The 13,293-nt window shown below is 42.2% G+C and overlaps 1 protein-coding gene and 1 long non-coding RNA gene across 6 annotated transcripts in view; one reads left to right on the top strand and one right to left on the bottom strand.

Annotated features, from left to right (window-relative positions):
• Positions 1-450: 450 nt before the first annotated feature.
• On the bottom strand, positions 451-4,578 carry LOC138848961 (uncharacterized). The gene is made up of 2 exons (XR_011387205.2): positions 4,449-4,578; positions 451-2,800 (listed from the first exon to the last, which is right to left on the bottom strand). It is a non-coding gene; the product is annotated as an uncharacterized LOC138848961 (long non-coding RNA).
• The window catches only part of GULP1 (GULP PTB domain containing engulfment adaptor 1), a 316,944-nt gene continuing 306,756 nt past the window's right edge, over positions 3,106-13,293 (top strand). For 2 of the 5 annotated variants that reach the window (XM_051848376.3, XM_051848368.3), the window contains exon 1: positions 3,106-3,684. The gene's annotated coding sequence lies outside the window, so the exon portion shown is untranslated. Of the gene's footprint in view, positions 3,685-4,085; positions 4,669-13,293 lie in introns of those variants that run through there. The other 3 variants (XM_070070492.2, XM_051848370.3, XM_089329025.1) reach the window with 2 other exon arrangements.

Genomic DNA, 13,293 nt, shown 5'->3' with positions numbered 1-13,293 from the left:
CCTAGGTGTTCACTCACTTGCCCTTGGAGAGATGCTGTGATTCATTTGTTAGATATGCTTAGGAATAAACTTGAAAAAATGCTGAGTGTGCAAGGTTGAGCTATTCCCCAACCCTCTCTCTGGACTGGAAGGTACTGAGCCAAGGTGAGCAATGTGTACTCTTGGCAGTGAGAATGCAGGTGACATTTTTTTTCTTTTCCATACTTGCCCTATTAATTGGCTTTTGAAATGAATGTGTTTCATGTTCTTAATCAGGAGGACCAGCATAAAGTTTTTCTTTTAGAACAAGAGGTAAGATGATGGAGGTTTGAAAGTAAATATAACACTTATTAACTTTGGAATCCAGACATCCCCAGGGCTACCACTCCAGGAACTTGGGCACTTTTTATACATAACACCGAGAAATGTGCCCCTATCAATTCACATGACAGAGATTTATGATTTAACCTTGGTTTATAAATTTCTTTTTATTAAAAATGCAAAATACTTTACACAGTAATTGGTTTACAGTCATACAGAGATAAACAACTAGCATATTTTGGGATCTTACAAAAATCAGTAATACAACCTTAGTCAAGGTTCTTTTACTTCAAATGAAGGAAACTTCAAACTGGCTTGAACAAGAAAGCTAATTTTAGAATTATTGGAAGGCTGCTGAGTTTCTATCAGAGTCTACATGCCTCTATGATGAATGTGAAGAATTTTCAAATGGAAATCTGAAGTATTTGCATGGATAGCATTAGGCATTTTCAAAAGGTAATGCCTTGCTAGGTTCTCTATTCCTTCTCCTTGACTTCCACCTTCACGTCTTGGGCATGTTATACATCGGATATAAAATCTTGCTGTGTTTGGCTTCAGTCTTGTTAAAAGCTTGGTTCTGATGTTCCTGAGATTTTTATGCTTCTAAGCCATTCACAAAGCAGTTCCCATCACACATCAGGGTAATAGCAAGTTTAGAAACTTTAAACATTGGGAGAAAATATAAAAGTTAGTAATCTCATTGTATACAGCAATTGGAAAAAAGACCTTTGTGGAGATTATGCATTCCCATTTCTCTATCCACGATAAATGCACAGTTTAGCCATGATTTTTCCTCTTTATCAACTCTACTCAGAAGCTCTACTCAGAAGGAGGATGCAGGTTTTTAACTCTGAGAACCTGTTAGTTTGTTATGTAAAATCCCAGGGAATTCTTAGCATTGAGTTTGGAGGGAAAATGTTTGCAAGTTCTTCTCTTTAAAATTACCAGAGGCAAATGAGTAATACAGATGTACGTGGTATTTTTCTTTAATTCATATAATGAAGCATATACTTGATCTCTATTGCTTGATTTGTTGTTTGGTCTTGCACTTGTACTTCAGTATATTGAAAATTGACATAGTGTTTCTCAAACTAGGGTCCCTATTCTTAATGGTTTGTTGATGTATCCTTGTTAGTGTGAATTCTCTTTTAGAATCTTGTATTTTAAAAAGCTAAAAACTCAAATTTGTCAGTAAATAAAGTAGACATGGATGTGTTCATCTGGTCAACTACCATTTATTTTTGTAGTCATGTTGATAACAAGTGATATGTAAACTACATACATATTTAGTTGCTTGCCCATAAATTAATTGTTTCAAAGTAATTTTTGGAAAAAAACATATAGCACTGTCCTCAGATTATTATTTTCAATATGGTCACTTTGATGTGTTCTTGACTGTTGTGACAAGGGGGAACAACAGTTAAATGAGTATCCATGGCCCAAATAGCAACAGGCCTGATTTCTGGTCTAGCTTTGGCATCTCCTAATCATAAGATTTGCGAAAGTTACTTAAGAAACCTGGACTTGTTACTTTTCATGTAATCACACAGATTTGTGAAGTTTTATTTACTTGAGAAAGGGATGGGAGAGAGAACTCCCATGCACTGGCTCATTCCCTAAATGCCCCAACTGCCCAAGGGGCTTTATCCAGGAGCTGGGAACACAACTAAGGTCTCTCATGTGGGAGGCAGGAACCTAGTTACTTCATCCCTGACTGCCATCTCCCAGGGTTTGCCTTAATAGGAAATTGAGAATGAAAACCAGGTAATCTGACGTGGGAGGTGAGCATGCCCACCATCTGAACAGCCAAGCTACATGCCAGCCCCACAGTTTGCATTTAAAGGAAGGGGGTTTGATTAGAGCTAAGCCATCTCTAAACATAGTTTCCATTTAAAAAATTGTGAGGCTTTATGCTTTTACATCAAAAATGGGTCAGGGAGAAGAAAATTAAATTCAGTTACAAGATCTTTGTGGGGGACTTTCTCAATATGCATACTCTCCTAATTCTGGTAAAATATGATGAGATGTCCAAACCAGGGTCTTCTCTGGGCCTGACGCTAACTCGTGTAAAAGTGATGGTGAATCTGCAAGTCGGGTTACAGGATCCCTTTCGTCACTCGTAACTGAGTTGTGTCCAAGGGCAACCGAATGAGTAAAGGAAGGAGTCTGTGATGGGATCTGGCCTGTCCTGCTCTACCGCCGAATCGCACTGAAGCACACAGAAAGGCCAGGGTTGCGAATGCGTGTTTTCCTTCTCCCATCTCTCTCCACCTTCAGACTAAAACGTCGTAAACCCGAATTCCCAGCAGCGTCTCCACTCTCTCAGAACCGCTTTGATGAGGTGTCTCCTGGTCCCTGGTCCCACACTGAGCTTCCCCACAGCCTCTAAGAGCCATTTGGTTGTGTTTTCTCTCGAACCCCATCCAGCTCAGAAGTCCTGAACTGTAGGGTAAACATCGGAACATGAGCATGATCTGGTGGTTGAAGCAATTTTCATATTCTAAAAAAAAGAAAAAAAAGACATAACAAAATGCAGAGATTCGGGCCTAGTTAAAAAAAATGACAAAATTAAATGAAAAAAGTCTGGGGTGGCACGGTGAGGGCAGCGGCTGTGTCACCGCTTACTTGATAAAAGCTCTAAAGAAGGCATGCTTTTATACTTTACATTCGCGTGTGCTTCTGACCTCGGAGCCCCTCAATAAACCCCCAGGGGTGCTCTAAAATCGTGATCGGAAACACACAGGCCGATGCCCCATCCCGCGCCTCGCGGAGGAGTTCAAAAGGCAGCGCAGCGCGGCCGGGGGTGGGGCGGGGGCTGTGTCGTGGCTGCGTCCGAGCTGAGGAGCCGGCCAGGTGCTGCCCCTCCGGCTCACCCCCGGGGTCGCGGCCGTCCTCCCCGGCCGCCCGCGGTCTGCGCGCAAACGCGGGGGAGCCCCGGGGGCCCGCGGAGCGGACGCCAGGGATGACGGAGGGAAGAAAGGCAGCCGGCTGGAACGCGGGCGTCCCGTGTCGAAGTGTCCAAGGAGACCGCCAGAAGTGCGCCAGCCGGAGCCTGTGAGAGTTCCCTTCTGACCGAGAGGGGGAGCCCCGCGTTCCCGGCCGGGAGCGACCCGGAGTCCCGAGCCCCGGAGCCCCAGCCGCCGCCAGCGCCAGTTTGGGCTTCAGCCGATTAGGAAGAGGAGGGAGGGGGCAGAGAGCGCGGAGAGGGAGGGGAGCGCAGCCGGAGGGTCCCGAGTCCAGCGCGGTGTTGACGTAGAGAAAGTTTCCCTCGCTGCCGCGGAAACGGCGCCCCGGCCGTGCAGGAGCGGAGATCGCCCGGCTCCGGGGACCCAGCGGCCCCCCACGCCCCTGCGCGAAGCCTCGCCGGACGCATCCCTCAGCAAGGTATGGAGAGACCGCGATTCTTCTCGCGGTGGGTGTGCCGCGGCGGCGAGCCCAGCCTGCCCCCTGCCACCCCTGCCGAAACTGACACCCTGAGGGGCGGTGGGCGGTGGCCGGTGGTCAGCTCCGGCCACCGGTGCCAGGCGGGGAAAGCAGGGCGCGGGTCCGCGCGCCGCCGCCGCCGCTGCCCGGCAGGTTGCAAAAATTAGGACAGCAAAAAGAGGCAGGGGGCCGTCCAGGACGAAAAGGCGGCTAAGACCTGTTGACGCCTGCTGTGGCCGTACTTGGGGGGTGGGGGTGGGGGGCCCCGCGAAGTCCAGGGTGCAGCGGTCTCCGGCTTCCCGGAGCTCCCCCCCTTCCGCCCCCCCGAGCCTTTTGTGGTAACTTTGACCCGGGCGGCCGGGGCCAGCGCCGGTGCGCGCGAGCTGGAAGGAGGCTATGGGACGCGGCTGGCTTAGTCCGGCGGAAGGTGCCTGGACCAGACTGGGCTGAGCGGGCGAGTCATCGCCGGGTCACGGCGAGGCGACCCAGGAGCGCTCTTCTTCCAGCTCAGCCTGCCTTTTGTTGGCTCCGGCGGAGACCGTGGGCCTGGGGGCGGGGAGGCGCGCGGCTCCGAGGCCGGGCCGCGGATACTTGAAAGCCCAGAGTGGGGAGGGCCCAAACTCAGGGGCGGCGTCCACAGGTTCCCCTTAAGCTGGACTGGCCAGGGAGCTCCTGGAGGGCGCTACGTTAGAGGGGCTCACGGGGTGAGCGCGGGGTGGCGAGACCTCGGGCTCCGGGTCCACCTCCAGTGGCCTCGCTGCCTGCACGGACCAGAAGCCGGCGAGATTGGTTCTCCTGTGATCCGCTGCTCCTCGGGCGGCCGCGCCGACTTCCCCGCGTGCGGGAGGGAACTGTGGGCAGGCTGGTTTTCTTGGAATGTGTTTACGATGTTGAATGGGACTTGAACAGGAAGCTGGACGCTGCAGCTGGAGCTAGCGTGCCAAGGTAGAGTAAGGAGGACTTAGCTGGTGTTGCGCTTGGCGGGACCACTCGGTGCGTTGGGCAAAATCCAAGGAAGTGCGGGCCGGCGGTCAAGGTACCCCTCCCTGGGTCCTGGCGAATTTTCCTAGTCAGACACTTGGATAGGCTGTTTCAATCTGCAAGTTTGACGAAGCACACAATGCAGTCGATTAGGAAAGATTGAATACATTGATTTTGTGCCTGCTTTTAAAAATGTTGCACCAACATTGGAGAATACAAAGTTTTGGGAAGTGTGTAGTTGGGGCTCTGCTTGTTTATTTCTAGGAGTAGCAGGAGACCAGGCTGCTGGTGTTTCCGGGTCTACAGTACTTCAATGGGTGATACACTACTAACTCACTCAGGGGAGATTATGAGACAGAGGTAGTGAACTCTGAGAGGAATTGGAAAATTTTCAGATTTGCAAGTCGCCCATTTCTTTGTTAGTCTTTTTCTCCTTTCCCCATAAAAACAAGCAGCCTTGCCAGAAAACCCACCAGTTGGGAGAATCCAGTCGCTGGTGACTACCAGCTTTGCTGAAAACAGCAGGCAGGCTAAGGTATTGCCCCATTGCATAATTAAAAGGTCTCCTTGAGCTGTCCAGGAGTGTTTTCCAAGTTTTTACGACTGACAGGAAAGAAGAGAGGAACCTGGCTGGCAGCCAACCTAGACTGAGCTCAGTAGCCAGGCATGAAAGAGACTGAGGAAGTCGCCGGGCATAATTGGAAAGGGGCTCTTGGTTATACTTGGGCTTCAACAAGGGGTTTCTTCTTTAATGAGAGTTTTCAGATCACTAAGATCAGTCTTTTTGGCAAAAAAATAAAAACAAATGCAAAAATCCAACTGAAGTAGGCATAGACTGCAGTTAGATGTGAGTGGTGGAGGAGGGACAACCAGCCCTTCTTTATCTGTGTTGCAGTGGAACAGCTGGGGGCCTGATACCCTTTGTGCTGGTCATACATTGCCAGTGTCCACACTTTGTTACTATTTATCTCCTCAACATGGACTAGGCTCCTGCAATTTCAGTCCCTCGACCTTGACCTTACTTCTTTGTTTTCATGGCCAGTAAGCACTGAAGACACCGGCTTTGAGCAGATGGTTTTCCACCTAAATTGAATAATTCAATTAGGTATTCTTAAACAGCATGGATTTGGGTCATGCAATCCAAGTGGAAAACATGTCCAGCTTGTCCTGTCTGTGTGTGTCAAAAGTGATCCTGATAAATGGATCACTCTTTTTACCTGAAGAGGGCTGAAGGATATTCAGAATTCATGGGAAATGTATGTTATGAAAAAGCTCTGTATGGATTTTGAAAATTGTCATCAAAGTTAACTTACCTTTTCATTCCATGTCCCATGAACTTTTTACATTACTCTTGTAGAAGTTGCGATGACCTCTGTACTTCTCACATTTGCCCAATAGCTAAGGTCTTAACTGCTTCCTAATCCCAAGCCAGCCAGGAATTTTAAGCCTTATCAACACTTTAGATCCTTCCTTTATGCATTAAAGATGTTTATGCTTGGTCAGTATAGCCCCGCTGCTCCCCCCCTCCACCCCCTCTCCCCTCTCAGAGAGATAGGTCTACTATTGCTAGAGGTAGGTCTACTATTGCTAGCATGAGATTCGAATGGTAAAACATGTATCACTAATGTGGTTTGCATTTCATCTGGAGTTGTGAGTTTCATGTTGTCAGTATCGTACTGCTCCCTGAGCTTGACTTTATGAATCACCACAAAACAGTGCAAAGTGTTTTGCCTGTGATTTCAGTTTTTCCAGCTGCAAAGTAAAGAAACTTTCCTTTACCTAATTACAAGCTTACTGTGAGAATTAAAGCAATGAAATAATATTATTAGACTTTTAGACATAAAGGTCATAGGGTTTTGGACTCGGTTGACTCAGTTGAGTTTATGGGAATCAAATAGGAAATTTATATCTAGAATACACATGTAATAATGACATGTCTGTATTTAACTTAAAAAATTACTACTTTTACATTTTAATTATAGCTTTAGCTTAATCATAAATTTCACTTTTTGAGAATATTGGGTGAGATTTTGTTATGGTTAAGGCTGAGTCATGTTCTCAAATAGAAAAGAACAATCAGCAAATTTATTTTTATTTCAGTTTATATTTATACTCAAAACCAGCTATTTTTTTAAGGCCAGTTTAGTTTTACCTTTATGAGAAGTAAGCAGAAGTTTGCACAATTTGGCTCCCTCCTCGGAAATAGCACTTGAAAGACTAAAATACATTTAGGACGTACAAATAAACCATCTTTTCCTGATGGCTACAACAATTTCCTTAAGAGTTTAGGGGGGGCCGGCGCCACGGCTCAATGGGCTAATCCTGTGCCTTGCTGTGCCGGCACACCCGGTTCTAGTCCCGGTCAGGGTGCCGGATTCTGTCCAGGTTGCCCCTCTTCCAGGCCAGCTCTCTGCTGTGGCCCGGGAGTGCAGTGGAGGATGGCCCAAGTGCTTGGGCCCTGCACCCCATGGGAGACCAGGAGAAGCACCTGGCTCCTGGCTTCAGATTAGCGCGAAGCGCCGGCCATGGCGGCGGCCATTGGAGGGTGAACCAACAGCAAAAGGAAGACCTTTCTCTCTGTCTCTCTCTCTCACTGTCCACTCTGCCTGTCAAAAAAAAAAAAAAAAAAAAAAAAAAGTTTAGAGGGTAGAATTTGGAGCCATTCATTAGTTGATTCAACCAATATCTGTTGTAAACTTATTTATCTTTGACCCTTTACAGTCACAACATTATGTTGACATGACAGCTTGACATGTCAACTAGTGAAATATACCACTTATTCTTATAGTTCAGTATACTGTGCTATGTTTAAGTTAATGCTTTGTCAAGTGAACAGGTCAGTTTACTAGAGAAAACAGAAGAAGTATGCATAAATGGTTTTATAGATAAATTTTTTGAAAAATACTTTCATTTAATAATAGCTTGTATTTTTAGGCTTTACATTTTCATTATTAATGAATATATTTAATGTGGGAATATATTGGGATATAGTTATTGAATTAAATTTATGGTCAAAATAACACTGTATATATGTATTTTTATTAACCAGAGAACAAGTGAATGTTCCATGATACAGTAGTGTAATTTTAATGTAAAATATTGATTTTCCCCTTTGATTTTAAAATTAAAAATCTTTAAAAATCCTTATTTCCATTGAAGGATGGAAATCGTGATTTTTATTTAAATTTTATGTAGTAGAGTGATTTGTTTGTGATTTAGTATATAGTATTACAATTTGTTTTCTAAACCATCTAAAGAATAGAAAGGAAATTAATTTTACTTAAATATAGTAATGAATTCAAAGGTGGTTATATAAGCCAATGTGTGGCTGCCATGAGCTCTGATCCCTAAACATATTAGAGGCTGGTGAGTTTAATCCTGTTTTCCTTAGTACATTTAGACATCAGGAACTTAAGTTTGTTCCTGTGGGAGCCTCAAATGTATTCAAATTGGAAGAAGAAAAATGGTGTTAACTTTGAACAGGGAAATCACTTTATGTCTAAACAGTGGAGATAGGAAATTGAAGTCATGTCTTTAGTTTGAAAGAGAATGGCTAAAAGTCATTGTTCCATAGTAGAACTTAACATAACAGTGCTTATGCTGTTTTTTGGGGTGTTATTTCATCATTTTGCATTTGTTTGATGTTTAGAAAATGGCATAGTGGGTAAAGCTGCTGCTTGCAGGGTTGTCATCCCAAATGGGTGCTGGTTCAAGACCCAGCTGTTCCACTTCTCATCCAGCTCTGGGCTATGGCCTGGGAAAACAATAGAACGCGGTCCAAGTGCTTGGGCCTCTGCACCTACCTGGGAGACCAGGAAGAAGCTCCTGGCTCCTGGCTTTGGATCGGCCCAGCTGCAGCCATTGCAGCCATTTGGGAATTGAACCATCGGCTGGAAGACCTCTCTCTCTGCCTCTGCCTCTGCCTCTGAAACTCTGCCTTTCAAACAAATAAGTAAATATTTAAAAAAAAAAAAGTGAAGAAGAAATATTTTCAGCTATTCTAATGATGCTTACCATGTATGATTGTTTTTCACCAGAAGACAATTAATTCAGTCAGATACTGTGGAGGAGAATGAGTGCCAATTATCTGCTTACATTGAAATGATGTAGTTAACAGCAGTTTTGAAATTAGTTTTGCCTTTCAATACTGTGTACTTAAGAATGTCTTGAAAGGCTGTTCTTTGCTCACATAAAAGGAATGAGTTAACTTATGTGGAGTTGTGATTGCCACTGTATTTTGTGCTACACTGTGAAGATTATTATGGCTTTTTTAGATACTTGAGTAACTTTGTATATATGTGAATAACCTGGTATATGGTGCACGTAAATAGATCTAGACAGCTAACGGTACCTGCCTTTATTTATGTTTGTCTTTGCTATTGATGTTATCTAAATAAAACTACATGTCATCTTCATCATGTTTCGTATGTGGAGTTTCAGAACAGACTTGGAAACAGGCATTCCTTAGGTTGCCTCACATCTCTCTTTCCCTCCTCTCTCTGTGTGAAGGCATATATACTTAGAATGATGATATATATATATATATACACACACATTCCTTGATTTTTCTCTATTTGTGCTATATACATTTTTCCACAGAGAAAATATCTTTAATGAATATTTTGAGTCCAATTTTAATAACTGATTTAAAATGTCCAGATAACTATTGCTAAAAATACTTGACATTTTTGTTTTCTTTTTTTTTTTTTACAGGCAGAGTGGACAGTGAGAGAGAGAGAGAGAGAAAGGTCTTCCTTTGCCGTTGGTTTACCCTCCAATGGCCGCCGCGGCCGGCGCGCTGCGACCGGTGCACCGCGCTGATCCGAAGCCAGGAGCCAGGTGCTTCTCCTGGTCTCCCATGGGGTGCAGGGCCCAAGCACTTGGGCCATCCTCCACTGCACTCTCGGGCCATAGCAGAGAGCTGGCCTGGAAGAAGGGCAACCAGGACAGAATCTGGCGCCCCGACCGGGACTAAAACCCGGTGTGCCGGCACCACTAGGTGGAGGATTAGCCTATTGTGCCGTGGCGCCGGCCAACATTTTTGTTTTCCAAGTCTAAGAATTAGTCTTCTATTTAAGATTGTAAAGGAAGAGAGAAATAGTGGAGAAGGTGTTCTGCGCGCCTTCGTGATTATTGGCCATGATGGTGACATACTCGTGAAAGTATTTGCTGCTTCTCTTAAGGAAAATGAAGCCATATGTGCTGGTAGCAAGGTCAGTTCACTGCTTAGAAGGTAAACATGACTGATGACTTTACAAGATACTGTAGAGTGAGGTTTTTGTATAACTGTGTGTTTTGGTATTATACAACTTTTTCTTTATATTGTCTGATGATGTAGTTTATTTGTTTCCTGAAACCTCATTCACTAGTCCCCCCAAATTTCATGGATCTTAACAAACTTTGCCAAAGCTACCAGTTAAAAACAAGATTACATGATTTGGGCTTAGATCATAGTCTACTTTCTTGCATAAGTGAGGGTGGTTATTTAAGAACATAAATAATCTACTAAGTGAACCAGTAAGAAGGAACTTTTCATGACATGATAACTAAACTACCCTTCCCACTTTCTTTATATTTAAATGAGGTAATTTCTATTTCAAACAGCCTTATAGCTTAATCAATAGAAGCAAACACTATCTGTGGTATGGAGCAAACCTGTAAATTTAGGGTAATTACAAGTTGGCATGAGAGAATAACTTGATTTTATTTTCTTGATTTCTTTCATAACCGATTTAAAGTAAAATTTTAACAATAAAAAGGTTCATATACTCAATTTTCAACCTTGGAGAGTTAAAACATAAATTTGAGAGTAAGCATCTGGTAAAATGGTTAAGATGCTACTTGGAGTGCCCACATCTCATATTAGTGTGCTTGGATTTGAGTCCTGACTCTGCTTCCAGTTCCACTCCCAGAGAAGTCACAGGTGATAGCTTAAGTGCTTGGGTCCCTGCCTACATGGGAAATCTAGATTGAGTTCCAGGCTCCTGGTTGTGGCCTGTTGTTGTGGATATCTGGGAGGTGAACTGGTAGATGGAAGATCTGTCTCTATTTCTCTCTCTGTCTCTCTGCCTTTCAAATAAATAAATTAAAAACTTAAAACCATAGATTTGTTCATACTGTACGAGTTTTCTTTAAAGGTCACAGTGCATGTTATTCTCTATAATGTATTTCATTTTCCATCTGCTTTGAGGAACTGTGTAGCAAATAGAGAACTTTAGTTAACGGTTGAACTTTCCTATGGCTTCCTGGAGGATGTGCACTGTTATAATCATAAAATTTCCTCCAATCTAAATGCTGACCACTGCTGGTACTGCACATAATTACAAAGAAAGTTTAGTTATTGCAAAGAACAACTAACTGTATGGCTGAATTAATTTCCAAGCAACTTACCCCTATGATATATGAAATAGTTGAGTATAATTAGTAAAAGGATATTGTTTATGCTGAATAGTCTCAAAATGCAGTTTATGGGACGTGATAAGGAGTCGTGTTTGATTAAGTGGATTTTATTTGAATTTATATAAACATATATAAACATCATCTGCAATGGCAAAAGTCAATGACAGTTCAGATTAATAGAGTAATATTGCTTTATGATAAGAATAGCTATTGTTTTAAAATTTTATGAATTATTTATTTCTATCTTAATTATCATGACTCTAGATATAGAGTGAAAAAAAACCTTTTAAAATTCTTAATAGCCAGCCAGTAAGAACTATAACACTGCTATTATTCTCCACAATCCTTCTAAATGAAGAAATACTACTAGATTTACAACATCTGAATTATCATGATCTTAATTGCATAAATTAAGTGAACTAGGAAATATGATTGATTTGGAAAAATGAAATTTCCTAGAGTTAGTGTGGAGATGCTTTTAAGAACAATATTTAGACTTGGTTTAATAAAACTTACTTGGGGCCAGCATTGTGGCATAGCCAGTTTAGCTGCCGCCTGTGACGCCTACATCCCATATGGGCATTGGTTTGAGTCCTGGCTACTCCACTTCTGATCCAGCTTCTGGCTAATGTGCCTAGGAAAGCAGCAGAGGAAAGCCAAGTGCCTGGGCCCCTGTGCCCATGTGGGAGACTTGGAAGAAGCTCCTGATTTCCTGGCTTCAGCCTGGCCCGGCTCCAGCCATTGTGGCCATCTGGGGAGTGAACCTGTGGATGGAAGATATCTCTCTCTCTCTTCTCTCCATGTAACTCTGATTTTCAAATAAAAAAATAAATTTTAAAGAAATCTTTACTTAAGACTTCCTATTAAGTGATACATCTTTATTCAATTCTGTTTCTTAAGTTGTCATATAAATTAGCAATCTTTTATTCCTCCCTCTTCCCATTTTAGAAAATGTAATCATGTTTACACTGTGAGTATTTAAATAAAGAAATTCTGATATGATCCAGTTTAAGTTAATAAATATTAATTGAATATCGCTTGTTCTTTTGGTGGATAAGTCACTTACCAGTAGTAGATGACAGAGACCTATCTAAAATTAAGTTAAATAGAATTGGTATTTAGGCATAATTCTGAGGTACAATGGCGACAATGTTGAGAGGGTGAGGTAGGGAAAAGAAATATTTACTAGTGCAAAATGAAGTGTTATTTGAAAGAATGCATGGAGGTGAGTCCTAGTCCAGGTCAGAAGGAATGAGGATGACTAAGGTAGGTAAAGAAGCAGTTCCAGACAGCACAGGTAGGAAAGACAAGAAGGCATGAAACTGCAAATGGTTTAGCAAAGCAACTTAAGGATTTTGAAATCCTAGAGCTGTTTCTCCTTTCTGTCAACATATTCCTGACTATAATCATCAGTAATTACATATAGGAGTTTAGGACTTTTAATGGCATTAATCATCAACAAAATTATCTATTTTTCTTTTTTTTCCCTCTTTATCCAAATGTAATCAGTATGTAATTGAAGTCACAAGGAGTGGGTTGTGCTCTGTGTTTCAAATTTACATTTAATTTCAGGACATACATATTTAAGAAATAGATTATCATTTTCATAGTATTGACTGTTATTTGGAGGGGTTACAATTTGGCTGGGCATATTGTCTTATGGTCTAGATTACTTCTTGTGTTTAAAGAATAGACATGCTAAATCTTTGTATCTCTCACTTGGAAATAAATATCTCTGCCAGTATTAACAATCTCCATGAATATTATTGGAAAAATAATTTCTGTCCATGTGGAAACTTGACTTGTGTCTTCTGTGCATCATTGAGTTATTTAAGGCTATCTGTTTGATTATATGGTATGGATTATTCACTGCCCATTTTTAATGCAAAACTTAAGTGTGTGCTAAGAATTCTTGGAAAATGAGGATATAGAATATGTACAACTATAGCATATTTCTGACAGGGACCTATAATTAAAAATATGCATAATGTAATTTATTGCCCTATATTCTCTTATTCTATTTGCTTGGCTTGATAGTTCTGTGAGATACATCTATTTTAAAATCAGTTTATTGTTTTATTGATATTTAATATATTTGATACCAGTAGTTCAACTTTATTTTTGAAACCTATGACAACAGCAGGCTCTTTAAACATTTTAACTTGAAATAATTAGCATATAACACTTTAC

Source organism: Oryctolagus cuniculus, chromosome 3 (genome assembly GCF_051225735.1).
Source record: "Oryctolagus cuniculus isolate XC-2025 breed Fujian yellow rabbit chromosome 3, ASM5122573v1, whole genome shotgun sequence".
Taxonomy (NCBI): Eukaryota; Metazoa; Chordata; class Mammalia; order Lagomorpha; family Leporidae; genus Oryctolagus; species Oryctolagus cuniculus.
This window is presented reverse-complemented; position numbering and strand designations above follow the sequence as displayed.